The sequence below is a fragment of the Cyprinus carpio genome, chromosome B12 (assembly GCF_018340385.1).
Source record: "Cyprinus carpio isolate SPL01 chromosome B12, ASM1834038v1, whole genome shotgun sequence".
Lineage (NCBI taxonomy): Eukaryota > Metazoa > Chordata > Actinopteri > Cypriniformes > Cyprinidae > Cyprinus > Cyprinus carpio.
The window spans coordinates 6,236,583-6,251,086 of NC_056608.1; positions in this window are offsets into that span (position 1 = coordinate 6,236,583).

Below are 14,504 nucleotides of genomic sequence, written 5' to 3' on the forward strand. Positions count from 1 at the left end.
GAGGACTTTTTTATCAGGAGATACAACTGAAATTTAAAACAACATTTTGGGAAAATATGTTTTAGGAGCACTTAGATAAGCCCACACAGACTTTTCCAACAGTGTCTGTTTAAGGATAGCTAACCGTTAAACTTTTAGATATTGTTTGAACTTAAGGTCTGTAAGTGCTGGCAGCAGTCAAATTTGCGTCTGTATTAAATTAAGTGTAAAGCATGATTTCTTTGCACAAAAGATTTTGGGAAAGTACCAAGAACATTTGAAAAGCAACACAGTTTTTTTTTTTTTTTTCAATTATATATATATAATTTTTTTTTTTTTTTTTTTTTTTTTTTTTTTTTTTGATGTATTAGTAGTAGAAGCTAAACTTCAAGAAATGTATTTACTCCAACAATGTTTGGAGTAACACTCAAGGTTGCTATGTAACATTTTGTAATGAGTAATAAACAGTTTTATAACTTAATACAACAGTTAATCTGTGCAAGTTTTCATATTATTTGCCAAGATACTGTATTTTTTTAAATTAATAATAATTGTAACCTTAAAAGGATTATTCACCCAGAAATGGAAATTCTGTCATCATTCATTTTGCTTCAACCCTGGTCCATATAATTAAAGTCAGTAGGTTCCAGTGTTTCATTGTATTGGCAAAAGCAGCTGTATTTCACAAGTGGTGTTTCACAGAAGAAAGGATGTCATACAATTTGGTATAATATAAGTTCGAGTAAATTATAATAAAATTTACATTTTGGGGTGAACTGTCCCTTTAAACTTTCACTGTATGGGAAAAAGGAGTGTGGACATTCTTCAAAATATCTAATTTTGTTTTTCACAAAAAGTTTTACACATTATTTACCTTGGGCCTTAAATTGTGGTTAAAAATTAAATTTTATGGTGAACGTAAATGAATTAGTGATTGCATTAAATTAATGCAATCACTAAGCCTATTTCTCTGCCCTACTTTGCATACTTGATGCCATAACCTTCAGCTACACAAAAAGAGTGTAGAGTACAGGATATTACTATGGATTAAACTACGAAACATCATTTGTAATTAAAAAATTAAAAATTTGTTAAAAAAAAACATTAACAAATGTTTATCTACATAGTGCAGCCATGTAGAGAATTTCACACTGCCCCACAGTACTCAAGCACACATTGAAAAAGCACTGTACTAGGACACATCTGCTCTAGTTTACCCTGTTCATTATAATTGTAATGAGCACTGGGAATTTTGTGGCCCCATAATTAGACTGTTTGTCAAGAGCACTTAAAGTGTCTCTTTCAGTGTAAGATTGTCACAGCCAGCTGCACATTGGAGGTTAGAGTTCAAACTTGACGGTTCAGACTTCAGAAATTTGGCCTAAATCTTTTAGCTGCTACAGGAATGCAGTTTTGCCACCCTGCTGTAAGGTCAAACACTGTTCCAATTTAAGCCTCTTCCACAGTGTTTTACCACATATGTATATATAGCATGCTATGGTTAAAATAGCAGCAGTGGACCAAATTATCCACTGTATAGTTAACAACTTTATATTTCATGAAGCATTTTTATAGATGCCATTATAAGAGTTGTGCCACAGCTGGGCTTTGCTTATAAGATTAAATACCATCAAGTTGCACAGCAAAACTTTTTGTACCACTTAAAACACTTACTAATAAATATTTTTAGAAGAGCAAGCTCACCGTGAAACAACTGCACTTCATTAAGATATAAAATACACTCCAAATGTTTTCCAATCTTTTAATACTCCCACTAGTGGTTGAATTAAATATATGGTAAAAAAGGCACAGACATAATTACAGACCTCTATGTGGAAATTTGGCTTTGTGGAGCCCAGAAAAACTCTCAACACCATTTTAAATCTGAATTATATTATTTGTGAGTACATCGTGCTGGTGACATGTAAAGTTATTTGTTTGACGCTGTGACCAACTTCCGTTTGTAGTTTAGAATTTGGTCTTGGGGAAGGAAAAAAATATGATTGTAAGAACAGCGCTGGTCCCCACAGCCCCAAACCACCACGTGAGGCAAAGTGCCATTAAGTGTTTCTCAAACTCACTCAGACACGGTTGCCTGTTGACTCGGTAGGAAAGGGCATCTGACGCCATCTCTGTTTCCTGCCTTTGAATGTTTCTGTGATTAAAATACACATTTGGTGCAAAATGTGGAAAGCCTTGGCTGTACCGCAAATTGTTTCCACACTGAAACATTTACATTTATATACACATCCTACTGAACTGCAAATAACTCGATACATTTATTTTTGATTGCCTGTTTGTACCCAAGCTAAACAACAAATAATTGTTCCTTTTACTCTAGAGGCTTTATAAAATTGAAAATCTTTTTGAAATGCTTCATTTAATCTAATCAGAGAGTGAGTTCACAATCTTAAATATGCTGGTTTCCCATCCTCCACAAGTGCTAACCCAAGAGTTTTCAATCTGTGCAACTGAACCATTACACTCCTTCAAACTATTAAAACAGAAATAAATCCTTTGCACATAAACCTATGTACACATGTGCATAAAGACAAATGATTTTTGCATGGTCAGACTCAACAGTAAAAAATGAAAGGCAAGTGCATAGAGGGAGAGAATGTCTACAGTAGAATGTCAAATAAGAGTTCAATAAACAAGGAATCATCAGTTTGCTGCATGTCATCTGCAGCACCCTGGAGCACAGCTGAGCTTGAGCAGACCGCCCCCTGCCTGCCAAATGAGTACACTATCAAAAGCATTTAAGCATAATGCTACAACTGCTATTCATCAAAGAATTTTATATATATTCCTTAAATTAAATGTGAAAATAAGCACAGTGCGCCTGTTGAATGACACAATTTAAATGGAAAAACAAATGATATAGATCAGTGGTTATCAACTGATTTAGCTTCAGCAACCATAAAGTGCAAGCCTTTATGACACAGGACTAAAATTTGTGCCTTATCAGTATTTAACCAGACCAATGAACAATAACTACAGTGCTGTGAAGAGTGGAGGCAGTTCATTGTTTGCCTGTCCTGATGGCACAGCTGTTTGTGTGAGCTTCTACCCTCTGCAGCTGTGCTCTGGTAATCTGCTGGCCTGTGCAATATACAGCCAACTATTCATCTGTTCTGCCCACTACAATACTCTGCTTCACTTTGCATCTTTTTTAACCTTGTAAATCATAAATTCATAATTTATATTTTTGTTTTGCATTGCATTGCATTGCACACAACTCATAAGGATGAGTGTAGCTTATATATTTTTGGACATAAGTATAGTTAGCTATAGCGTTGACAGATTCTTTCAATTAACTATAGAGTATTATTGGCTACCTAGTATCTAACTTTCTCAAAGCAACCCAAAATAGACTTATAAGGGTAATCACCATCATATTTCAATGCAAGATACAGTGTGTTGTAAGTGTTGTAGTCACATAGTGAAATATTGTGTTTATGGGAAATACAAAGGAAACAAAAATAGAAAATTAAAAAAGGGCCAAAAACAGAACCTTGGGTAACCTCATATAAGTGATTGGGGCTTAAAAGTTTCCAGTGTTAACGAGTAATATCCTAGTTTTAAGACAATATCAATTCATTTCTTTATAAAGTCCATAAAAATGACATGAGTGAGGTTATAAAAAGCAGCATTGCAACTTGGCAAACTACAAAGATAGAATTACTAATCAAATTAGTAACACTTTACAATAAGGTCTTATTTGTTAACATGAGCTGACATGAACATGAACAATGAATAGTTGTATTTTTTTCAAATAACGTTAGCAAAGATTAATAAAGGCTGTAACACATGCAATGCTTATTAGAAATGTTAGTGTTACCCAAATTACAATAAATTCTATATAAAATTATAATAATAATAAATCAGTGGGCACTTTTTATGGAGTGCTGGCCCCATGCAGTGGCAAATCAATTAATTTAAAAAAAACAAAAGAGTTAAATCATCTTTCTCTATGGGCTGCATATTATTACAATCATTTTACTATCATATTACGATTATGGTCTGCGCTCTCCAAACATTTTCAGATCATATTACCAACCAATGTTGGAGCTGCTTTTGAAATACTCTATTCTCACTCCGTTGGTTTGGCTTGTAAAAGAAACTACTTATGAATCTGTCTGACTTCTCCAAACATTGACTCAGATCAACCACAGGAAAACCACCAGTCAAAAAGTCACCAAGGAAAAAATAACCTCTTTGTAAATGCTCATGTATTTTGCACAAAATGTGGAAAACTATTAATTCTATAATGGAGGGTTCGCAGAAAACATAGATTTTGAGTTTTACTTTTCTTAATCTTTTTATTTGTATATAAATACTCCCTTTGTGATTTGTTTTGGAATATGAATCATAATGTTGTGTTCATCAGAATAATCGAGCCCTTTGAGGCCTATTTTAATACAACCTCATAAAACCCCCATTCACCACCACCCTTACTCTTTTGTTTTTTAAGGGATTGTTTTGAAATATTTTGATGACAATCTGCTTAGATTATTAGATTAGTGATACATGATTGCTCTCAGTTTCCGTTTTTTCTAAAGGACGTGTAATGTTAATGCAACAGCAGTTAATCATCGACATTATTGATGATATTCAGCCGAGAGTCAGTCTCAGCAGTGAAAATGGATTAGCCCTCTGGCAAAATCACTAAATTCATATTTTAAAACATCTTTATATATATATATCAGTAAGGCAAATTAAAGCAGTTTATTTAATTTTAACACGGTCTTGAATCGAACCCATGCTGCATGATTAATGCTGGTAAAATATTTATCCCATAAAAGAAACAATTCTGCACAGTTGGATATGTACTCTTGTGAGCCAGCGGTTTCAACCTTGGGTCAAAGTCAAAACATTAACTGCACTGCCCAGCTGTTGAAATGTGGCTCTGTTGGACGATGTATGTGTGTAGAAAGTCTGACTTTATACTGTTACTTTCTGAAAAGCAGAATCTTTGTTACTGACCATGCCAGATCTACCAATACACTTTTTTCTTTGACAGAAGACAACATAAATCCACACTGCTATAAACATCTAAGCCGAGCCAATATTCAGGGTTGTGTTTCTCACAAAACAACGTAACTCACTGATTAACTGTCACAGTATGATGCATAGTTGGAGAAACTAACCAATTAGTCACAACTGTTTTCCAAACCCTTAGTAACATGGTTGCACCTATGATGTTTGAACCACATTGGTTCAACAATATAGGACTGTTGTTAATGATGTGACATGCAGGTGGTGGAGTAATAAGTTCATAATTGATTCAAGATGTTGCTGTAAAGAACATGACTACTACACTGTTTTTTGTTACATTTTATTTTGCTCATCGAGTTCAGGTTCCCTCGTTTGCCATACTCCAGGGCATTTATGCACATGCATATTCTTTATAAATGGTGCTGATTGTTGACACGCTAAAATACATAGATTGAAATGGATACACATTCAAAGGGAATGAATGATATACAATGTACTGCATGTTAGCTTGCTTAATGACAGATTAAATCCATGTCATACTAACAGAACATTATGCTTCTAACCACAAATCGAGCACTATAGTTCCAACCATGTATGGTTGCGAAGCTTTTAGTGAATGTTCGTTTAAACAGTGGTTTCGGGAAACAGGTTTCAATCTTTCTACTTCAGACTTTCACATTTAATTCAGTGTATAACGTGCTGTTTCTTTGACATTAACTGTGAAATTTACTAGCAATTTCTGAGTTGAATTTGAAATGATAATATTTCACAGTTTTACTGTATTTTTGATCAAATAAATGCAGCCTCAGTGAGCATGAGATACATACTTCTTTCAAAAACATCTGAATTGTAATGCATTTTATGCTGAATATGACTTCCAGTATAACTACAGTATGCAAAATGTACAGAGATTAGTTGTTTCATGCAGGCTATGACTATGTGGGAATCAAGAATGGGACATGGACAAGGGATCAGCCTGACTACAGAGCTGTTTTGAATCAAAAGCCCAGAGGAGGACAGAGTGAAGAGGCCAGAGGGAGATGCTCAGAGGCAGAGCTGCATTAATGGCATTGCCTCGGAGGAGGCTCGGGTACAGTGAGGAGTAATTAAACAAGCTTTAGGAGATGCATACATCAGTGTGTGTCTAACCTGCTGATTCAGGATCTGCTGCTAGTCTGAAACACCGGGAACCATGACTTCCTGAAAACCTGCCTGCCTGAGAAGAAAGAAGATCGATGTATATATTCAGAAGATAGATGAAGTGAGACTTGCCAAATGAAACAGCACAACCCTCAGTCTCATCACCCTCTCATCTTAAAAAAATGGTAATAGAGGCATAGTTACATTCTTTCTAATATATAATAATAACAAAATAAAACTTGAAATGATTTAAACACATTTAAACAAGTGCCGGGGATGCTATTTTGAAACTGTAGCTATAGTCAATTGTTTAAACCAGTGGTGTCCAGTGGTGTTCTTGAACTTCACTGTCCTGCAGAGTTTAGCTCCAACCCCAATTAAACACCTGACCCAGCCAATCACGGTCTTACTACACATACTAGAAATTGTGTTGAGGCAAGCTGAAGCTAAACGCTACAGGACAGAGGCTCTCCAGTCAAACAGAAAAGTTACAGAGATTTTAGTTCATGAAAATGATTTATGAGCACATTTCTATCTAAATTATATATTTTATAAAACATGTTGAACACCAAAATTGCTAGAAAATCAAAGCCATAAATCTAAACAAGTTGTGTTCCAAATTTGAGGTACATATCTCAAAAAAAGAGCTTTTAGTAAGATCTTATACGGGCACAGTACCAACCTTTTCCCATTAGATGCCAGCAGTACTTTGCAGGTATACACAGAAGTGGGATTTGTGATTCACAGAACAGTATAATTTCTCTCTTTACAGGCGCACAGACACATGCACATTTTTTAGTTCACTCATGCAAACCACACTCTGACATCCATAACAACACACCCACACAATTCTAATTGCATAATTTATCCAACTGGCTCTAAAACACAGCAAAAGGAGAAAACGGGAAGGGGGAGAAAAACTCATTGCTTTAAAGGCCAAACCTGAGAAAATAACAGCATTTGCCAAAAATAAATAAATAATTAAATACATTTTGAAGCTTTGCCATCAGATTGAAACTCTACAGTATTTATAGATGAATGGCCTTGGGATTAAAAATAGCAATTTTAATGGGTTTCAATTGGGACATTTTTGTCCTTAAGGTCCTGAATTTAACTAGTTTGTGTATCTAGTGTAAAATAGATCTATTAAAGGAAATGAACGTGAAATATTAAAATTCTAATAAAAATACACATGTATGCAAAAATAAATAAATAGATAAAAATATATGCTGTGAGCATTAACACAGGCAAAATTATAAAAAATAAAATAAAAAAGACAATAATGTACATAAGGATACACATACATTATATTAAATATAGTAAACAGACAACACAGAATTTCAGAAAAAAAAAAAACTTTTCAAATATTATTGTAAACATATAATAAAATTGAATGAATTCAATTGATCAGTTATCCTCTTGATTATGTTTTTTATTTTTTTATTTTATTTTTTTTTTTTTAAAACTGAATCCATAAAAAAATGGAATACAGAATTTGGGAGAAAGAATAAAACAGATTTCATAGGGCCCTAACTAGAAATGTTATTCTTTATTCGAGAAAGGCTCAGTGCAATGCACAGATCAAAAGACCATTGAATATTGTCCGACTTCCTTTCCTGACTCTGCCATTGAACAGTGCTTTACTATCAAACAGAACAGAAGACATGAACTTTGGTTTTGATCATGATTCCCTTGACATCTGTTAACCCTGCTCCCTTACATCCTGTCTTTCTTTTTCTTAGCCCAACTTTCTCCCACTGCATTTTAAAATATAGTAATAATTCTTCAAAGTGCTGCTACACATATTGCACTTATGATATACAAAATGCTCACTCATTATCAAATCAAATAAATTTGGAGTTATATTTAGGCCATTTTGCTACTTTGTACCAGGCTTACTTGTAAAGTTTTAAGTTAAGCACATTTTATTTCTACAGTGCTTTTCATAATGCACATTATTTCAAAGCAACATGATTATTTATTTAAATTTCTTTATTATTTATGTATTTTTATGTATTATTTACGTGTGGTACAGACCTAATTAAATCTCAAATAATGTATTATTCACATGAATAATTCATAATGACTCCAGCTTTTGATGTTGATGAAGGTTTTTAGGACCTTCAAGATCTGCAGTTTGGTAGAATTTAATCTAAAGCAGAATGACTTCTCTTTTTTCAATGTTTTGTCATGCATTTGAATGCCTTCATCTTTCAGTGCAAAGAACAAAATGTCATACAAGTCAACTGTTGTACAAAATGTCAAACAAGTCAATTATTTTTAAGCAATCTAATATTCAGTTGTTTCTATGTAGCCACTATCACAACTGACCAACTCCATAATCAAGCATTGTCTGCTCCACTGAGTCTGCATTAAAGCTGTCTTTCTTGGTTTGTTTTGCTGAGCTGATATTCTTCCCCCAGCAACAAGAGCACACAAAACACAAAGGCCATAGCAGGAAGATACAACTGTCTGAGACATATTGAAAACCTAATCGCCAGAAAGTACATCTTGCTCTGACCTGCAGTGGTTGAATCCTGCTGTTTAGCTGAACATTCAGACACCGTTTCAAGTGTGTCATGTTCATCTAATCCTGTCAATCATAACACAACGGGGATATATAAACAGCTGCTTAACACAAGTGACCCTATTCAGAACAATGTTAAGTACTGCAAGTGTAACATTGCTTTCATAGGACAGTTCTGTAAACAATAAGTTTACAGTGCTCTGTAAAATGTTAAGCTGGTCGCAGTGACATGCACTTAATGCCTCATCTGCGGTCATTCTTCAATAAGGTTCATTAGTTAACATTTAGTTAATTACATTAGTTAACATATATAAATAACATAAATAATAATGAACAATATTTCCACAGCATTTATTAATTTTAGTTCATGTTAATTTCAGCATTTACTTTTGCATTATTAAAATCACTAGTTGTATTTATCTCAAATATTGAATTTCCCCACATGCTATGAATGTAATAAAATTAAACTTTAACCTAATCTGTTTACATATTGTCAACTGAAAAAAAAAAAAAAAAAAAACTATTTTATGCAATTTGTATGCATTTATTTATTATTATTATTAATAAAATGTTAATATTATTTTGTAGATCAAATAGTCGTTATATTAACATTTAAGGGGTTTTAGCATGTTATATATCAAATTAAACGAGATAATCTAAACATGCATAAACATGATCCATGGTTTTGTTTTTTGTGTTGTTTTTTCAATCTACAATCTACGGAGAAATCTACAGAGAAATATGCTTAGATGGTGTAGGGTAGGCAATGCTAACAGACTGCATGGGCTGGGCTTCTAAAATGTTTACAGACTGCTGAACTCAAAAAGCACAGTTGAACAAAGAAATTCTAACTTAATAGCTATTGCATAAAAATTTAAATGCATAAAAATATGCAATTTAGAAGTTGTTGTTTTGTATTTCTGTCCTGACCAAAACATGATGGGACCTATAAAGCAACCAGTGGTTATAAACCTTATTATTCTAGTACTTTATTATTCAAGCATTCTTTTTCATCCATTTTAGTGGATTCTACTGTTAATAACATATAAATAAATATTTGTAAAAGTATATAGATGGTTTCACAAGCTTTTAATAAAACAAGCTGAAGACAGAAAAAGCATAATGATTTGTATTGTTAAGATCTGTATGTGTATACATATGTATGTGCGTTCTGAGATACTTCTGGTGATATGTGGGGTATCATTTCATTTCAAGCATTATTGTCTGCCAAACTGATAAAACTATTTTATTTCTACAGCTAAATCATCTGTGGTGCCTGCTGGAAATCTGTTGTAAATCAAACATGAATTGAATTTAATCAGTGCAGACATTCTCCCCATAGAACACGCACACACACTTACAGAAAATCACAGGGCCGGCGCTCCGCACACGCACATCACGCACTGCGCGTAGGGCACGAAGTGCTTGGGGGGGCACCAAAAAAATCTGGGTCGTGAAAAAAAAAAATCATCACAATAGGCTACTAGTATAAATAACAAATAAAATATTTCTAAAAGTATGTTAATATACAAAAGCAATACAAAAGTAATATAGGCCTAGACCAAATTAGTCGAGAAAAAAGGTGAATCTCTGTGCCAGTCTCCCTCTGGTGCCCCCCCTTCCCCCCCTCCCAGTGGTCTGTTCGATTCTGCCTCAAAAAAATGTCAAATCTGGCAGACACCGACCTCAGACATGGCCTCGAAAAGGCACCAAGAGTCGGGGGCGGAAAAAAAGAAGAGACAGCGGGATGATGCTCGCCGCGTCGCTTGCAGGTAAGACAATGTTTTAAATAAAAATGTTTGTTTTGTAGCCCTTGCGTGTAGTATGCATGTCCAGGGGCGTCGGCGCGTCCGCGTCGCTAGTAGTGCAAAAAGATCCGGGGCTTTTAGCCCTGCATGTTGAGTCTTTTATTTTAACGGGGTCCGGGGAAATTGTGAAACTTGAGCTAAAAAAGATGCAGTTTGTTTGAGAAGGAAAGGAATGCCAATCGTTGGGGTCCTCATCGTCATATTTGAATGACAATAAAGCAAATTTTCCCCGTACGGTACGTTACAGATGTGTCACGTGTGCATATAGCTATTAGTGCAGAACGTTCCCTATTGTAATTTCTTCGCTTCAATACAATGTCTATCTGCCTCAGTCTGAACTTTAGAAAAACCCTGCAACTGAACGTGATGTGATTTTGCCAAATTAGACCGCTTAGACTAAAGATTTTTCGTTGTTGTACTATGGCATGCGGTCATTTTCAAGAGGTTCGGCCAAGGGCGACATCTGTTGGTGAAACTGCAATTAGAAAAAAAAAACACAATCTCAGTGTTTGTATATTTTCATATTCACAGAGTTATCAAATTATTAGGGCTGGGAAAAGATTAATCTCGATTAATCGCATCCAAAATAAAAGTTTGTGTCTACATGATATATGTGTGTGTACTGTGTATAATTGCATGGTTATTTGCATTTTAAAATGTGCACTTTAAAATTCATACTTCATAAAATTCATACACTTATACTGTTATTTGCACTAAACTTTTTTTGCACTTTTAACTTTCTGTGTTTACATTGTTCAGTTCCAATTATTCATTTGCAGCAGTTATTTTGGAAGTAAAGAGAACCTAACTAAGAAATTCTGAATGGTAGTTATTTCTTTGGTTGGTGGGTGGGTGGTTGGTTGGGGAGGGGAGGGGGGGGGGCACCGCCAAGCATTTGTGCTTAGGGCACCCAAATGGCTAGCGCTGGCCCCTGCACACACACACACACACACACACACACACACACATACACACTTACAGGAAATACCAAAGCATTCTAGGTCAGATTGGATGTATACATTGTTCGACTCACTCAGTAAAACACATGATTAGCCTTCTCAAATTCATTATAAGATGCAAAACACAACAAATGGCAAATAAAACAATTGTGAGACATATTGTGAGTGCTTATGCTGCTGCTTCTGTTTTATATGAGAAAGTAATGTTTCTCTTACAAGTTATACTATCCCAATATCTGGTGATCTGTACAGGAAAAATGTTCTGCCGTTGTAAATTTTTCCATGAGCATAATGCCGCATGCTCACAGAGGGGTAACGTGGGAAGACATATGGATCCAATCAGGAGAGAGGTCCCTTGGGGGTCCGCGCATGCTCAGGACGCTGCAACAAAGGCACTGTCCCACATGTTTGAAATGGAACGTAGGAAATCCGAGACTGTGAAATGTGTAGGAATGGCTCATGCTTCTCTCCAGGCATAAATAACGTCACGCCCCACCCTTCTTTGAAATGGAAATATTACCCGCAATCCTCAAATGAAGGTTTTTATCATTTGGGTTAAGCCCACTGGAGAGTTGGTTCGGGAGTTGATTATAGTTTGAATAATGAAGAACATGACAGATAGTTTTAAAAAGTCACACAGATATTTCTGATAAATAGCCTTGTGTCACATCTATCAGGTTTTCAACCACTGGATATGTGTTGCACCACTAGGTGGTGTTAGTTACCTATTTAAAACAGCTGCTTATCTACAATCTGCGCAGTTGTGACTTTAATTTCGTCAACAAAAACTCATACACATTTCATAAAACATTTCACAGGGCCCTAATATTGTTTATTAAAATGTAAATAAAACATTAAGACTGAATAAAAACAGAATTTGGGGTAAAATAAAACTGAATTTTTGTAAATGAAACAAAAATTTTTTTAAAAAATACCAGTAATTACAGTGTAATTGCAGTTATTTTGTAATAGCCCTCAAGGGTTTGGGATTTTGAGTTTTGGATCTAACACATGTGTTTGTTCATTGCTTTGGACTTTGGAAAATGTGAGACAGCCAAAAACCAAACACATTTATTCCTCATTATTACGCTCCCTTTTATCTGGGCCTCTTTCTGGTCATAAACTCAGTGTTTTATACTACAAACAGACAGATTTACAATTTTTTAATTTCATCTTTTTTTAATTTAGTTAGTTTTGGAGGTTTTTATTGGATCTTTTTGATCATGTGGAATTCATTAAGTTTAATCTCACGTTCCTTCCTGAAAATGACAAATGTTTGCAAAGTATTTCTTGATGTTGATGGCAACGTTTTCTGAATGGATGGGTGTGCATGAGCCAAGAGGGTGTCCGTGTGTTTGCAGGTGGGCTTAGATGTATGAACAGGCCTGTGTGAAGCACTGGCAGCCAGAGGAACAAACTTTTACCCACCACAAGGCTTCTCACTTCAGGACAGGATGTGAAGTGCTTTCCCACACTGTATGCCACAATGTCAGCCTTCATAGTGCCTTTCTTTGATTGGAGATGAGAAGGACACAGAATTTCGCAGATGGTAAGGTACATCGCTGTCTGTCCCTAAAGGTTGTGTGCCTCTTACACAGGGTCCCACTCAAAGATCCAGATTTCCAAATGCTGGCGACAAAGAGGCCATGACTGTGCAAGCAGAGCTGAGGAATAAATGGAGAAGTCTTAACAGAAATACCATTGAGTAAGAGTGCCTGGAAATGTCACAATGTAATAAGAGTGTTTGTTATTTGTGGTCTTTCATACAGGCTTGGCAGCACATCTGAGGGAACCTTGGAAAACATCTAGATCTGAGCCTCTTGCAGTAATGGCCCTCTTCAGTGCGGTGTCTGCCTCTTTACACCCCCCATTCTCCATCATTGTTCATTGTTTTCTCATAAGTTAGTTGTATTTATATGGCACAGTCTGGCATTTTACGCTTTTATACGCACTTTAAGAAAAGTCTGTATTGAATTTTCACAGGTGTTTTTACACATATTTTATTTCAAAGTGATTGCGTTGTGTTTTAGAGTTGAAGGAAATGCTTGTAAACTTAACAGAAACGGCACTGGTAATTTTATGCCATTTGGGACATTATCCATTTTTCTACTGATTTTTTTCATTTTTTTATTTTTTTCTCACAGTGCATGTTCTTATTTAGAAAGTCTGTATTCTATGTGGTAAACTATTGTGGTCTAAATGTAAGTGATTTACTTACCACAATAATACCCATGCAATTGGGTTTGTGGATGGTGTTGTTTTTTGTGTAGGTTTTGCCTCATAGACATGTTTTCTATGGCTCCTTATGGAATCGATCTGCTTCCCATTGTGGGTAAATTAAGCACTAAGCAGGCAGAAGTTGATTTTTAAATGACAGCCACAGGAATGTCACTTCACTGCGTTAACACATTTACATGCAGAAGTGTCCAATTTGAGTGGCTTCTAGAAAGTGCTATATATTCCATTGATATTTATTATGAATATAACCCACATTAAAAGATACTTGCTGAGTAGAGGTGTTCTAATATTTTTTAAGCAATCAGATTTAAAGTTTGTTGAAAATTTGCTCACCCTCAAGCCTTTCAAGATGTAGATGAATTTGTTTCTTTATCTGAACTGATTTGGACAAATGTAGCATTACATCATCACTCACCAATGGATCCTCTGCAGTGAATGGGTGCCGTCAGAATGAGAGTCCAAACAGCTAATAAAAAGATCACAGTAACTTCATTTGGACAACTTTAAAGGTGATTTTCTCAATATTTAGATTTTTTTGCAGATTCCAGATTTTCAAATATCTCAGCCAAATATTGTCCTATCCAAACAAACACGTATCCTTCACTGCATCCTTCCCATACATCGATGGAAAGCTTATTTATTCATCTTTCAGATGATGTACGGTATAAATCTCAATTTCAAAAAAATTGAGCCTTACTATATCACATACAGTATACAGTATTGTATCAATAAAGTCATTATTACCTGCTCTGCAAATATGCCTCAGAGGTTATTTGCATCAGTATTTTCATAATTTAAATTTGGCTGTCCAACATTCAAATTTAGTTCTGTGTCTATAAAACTTTTATTTTTATA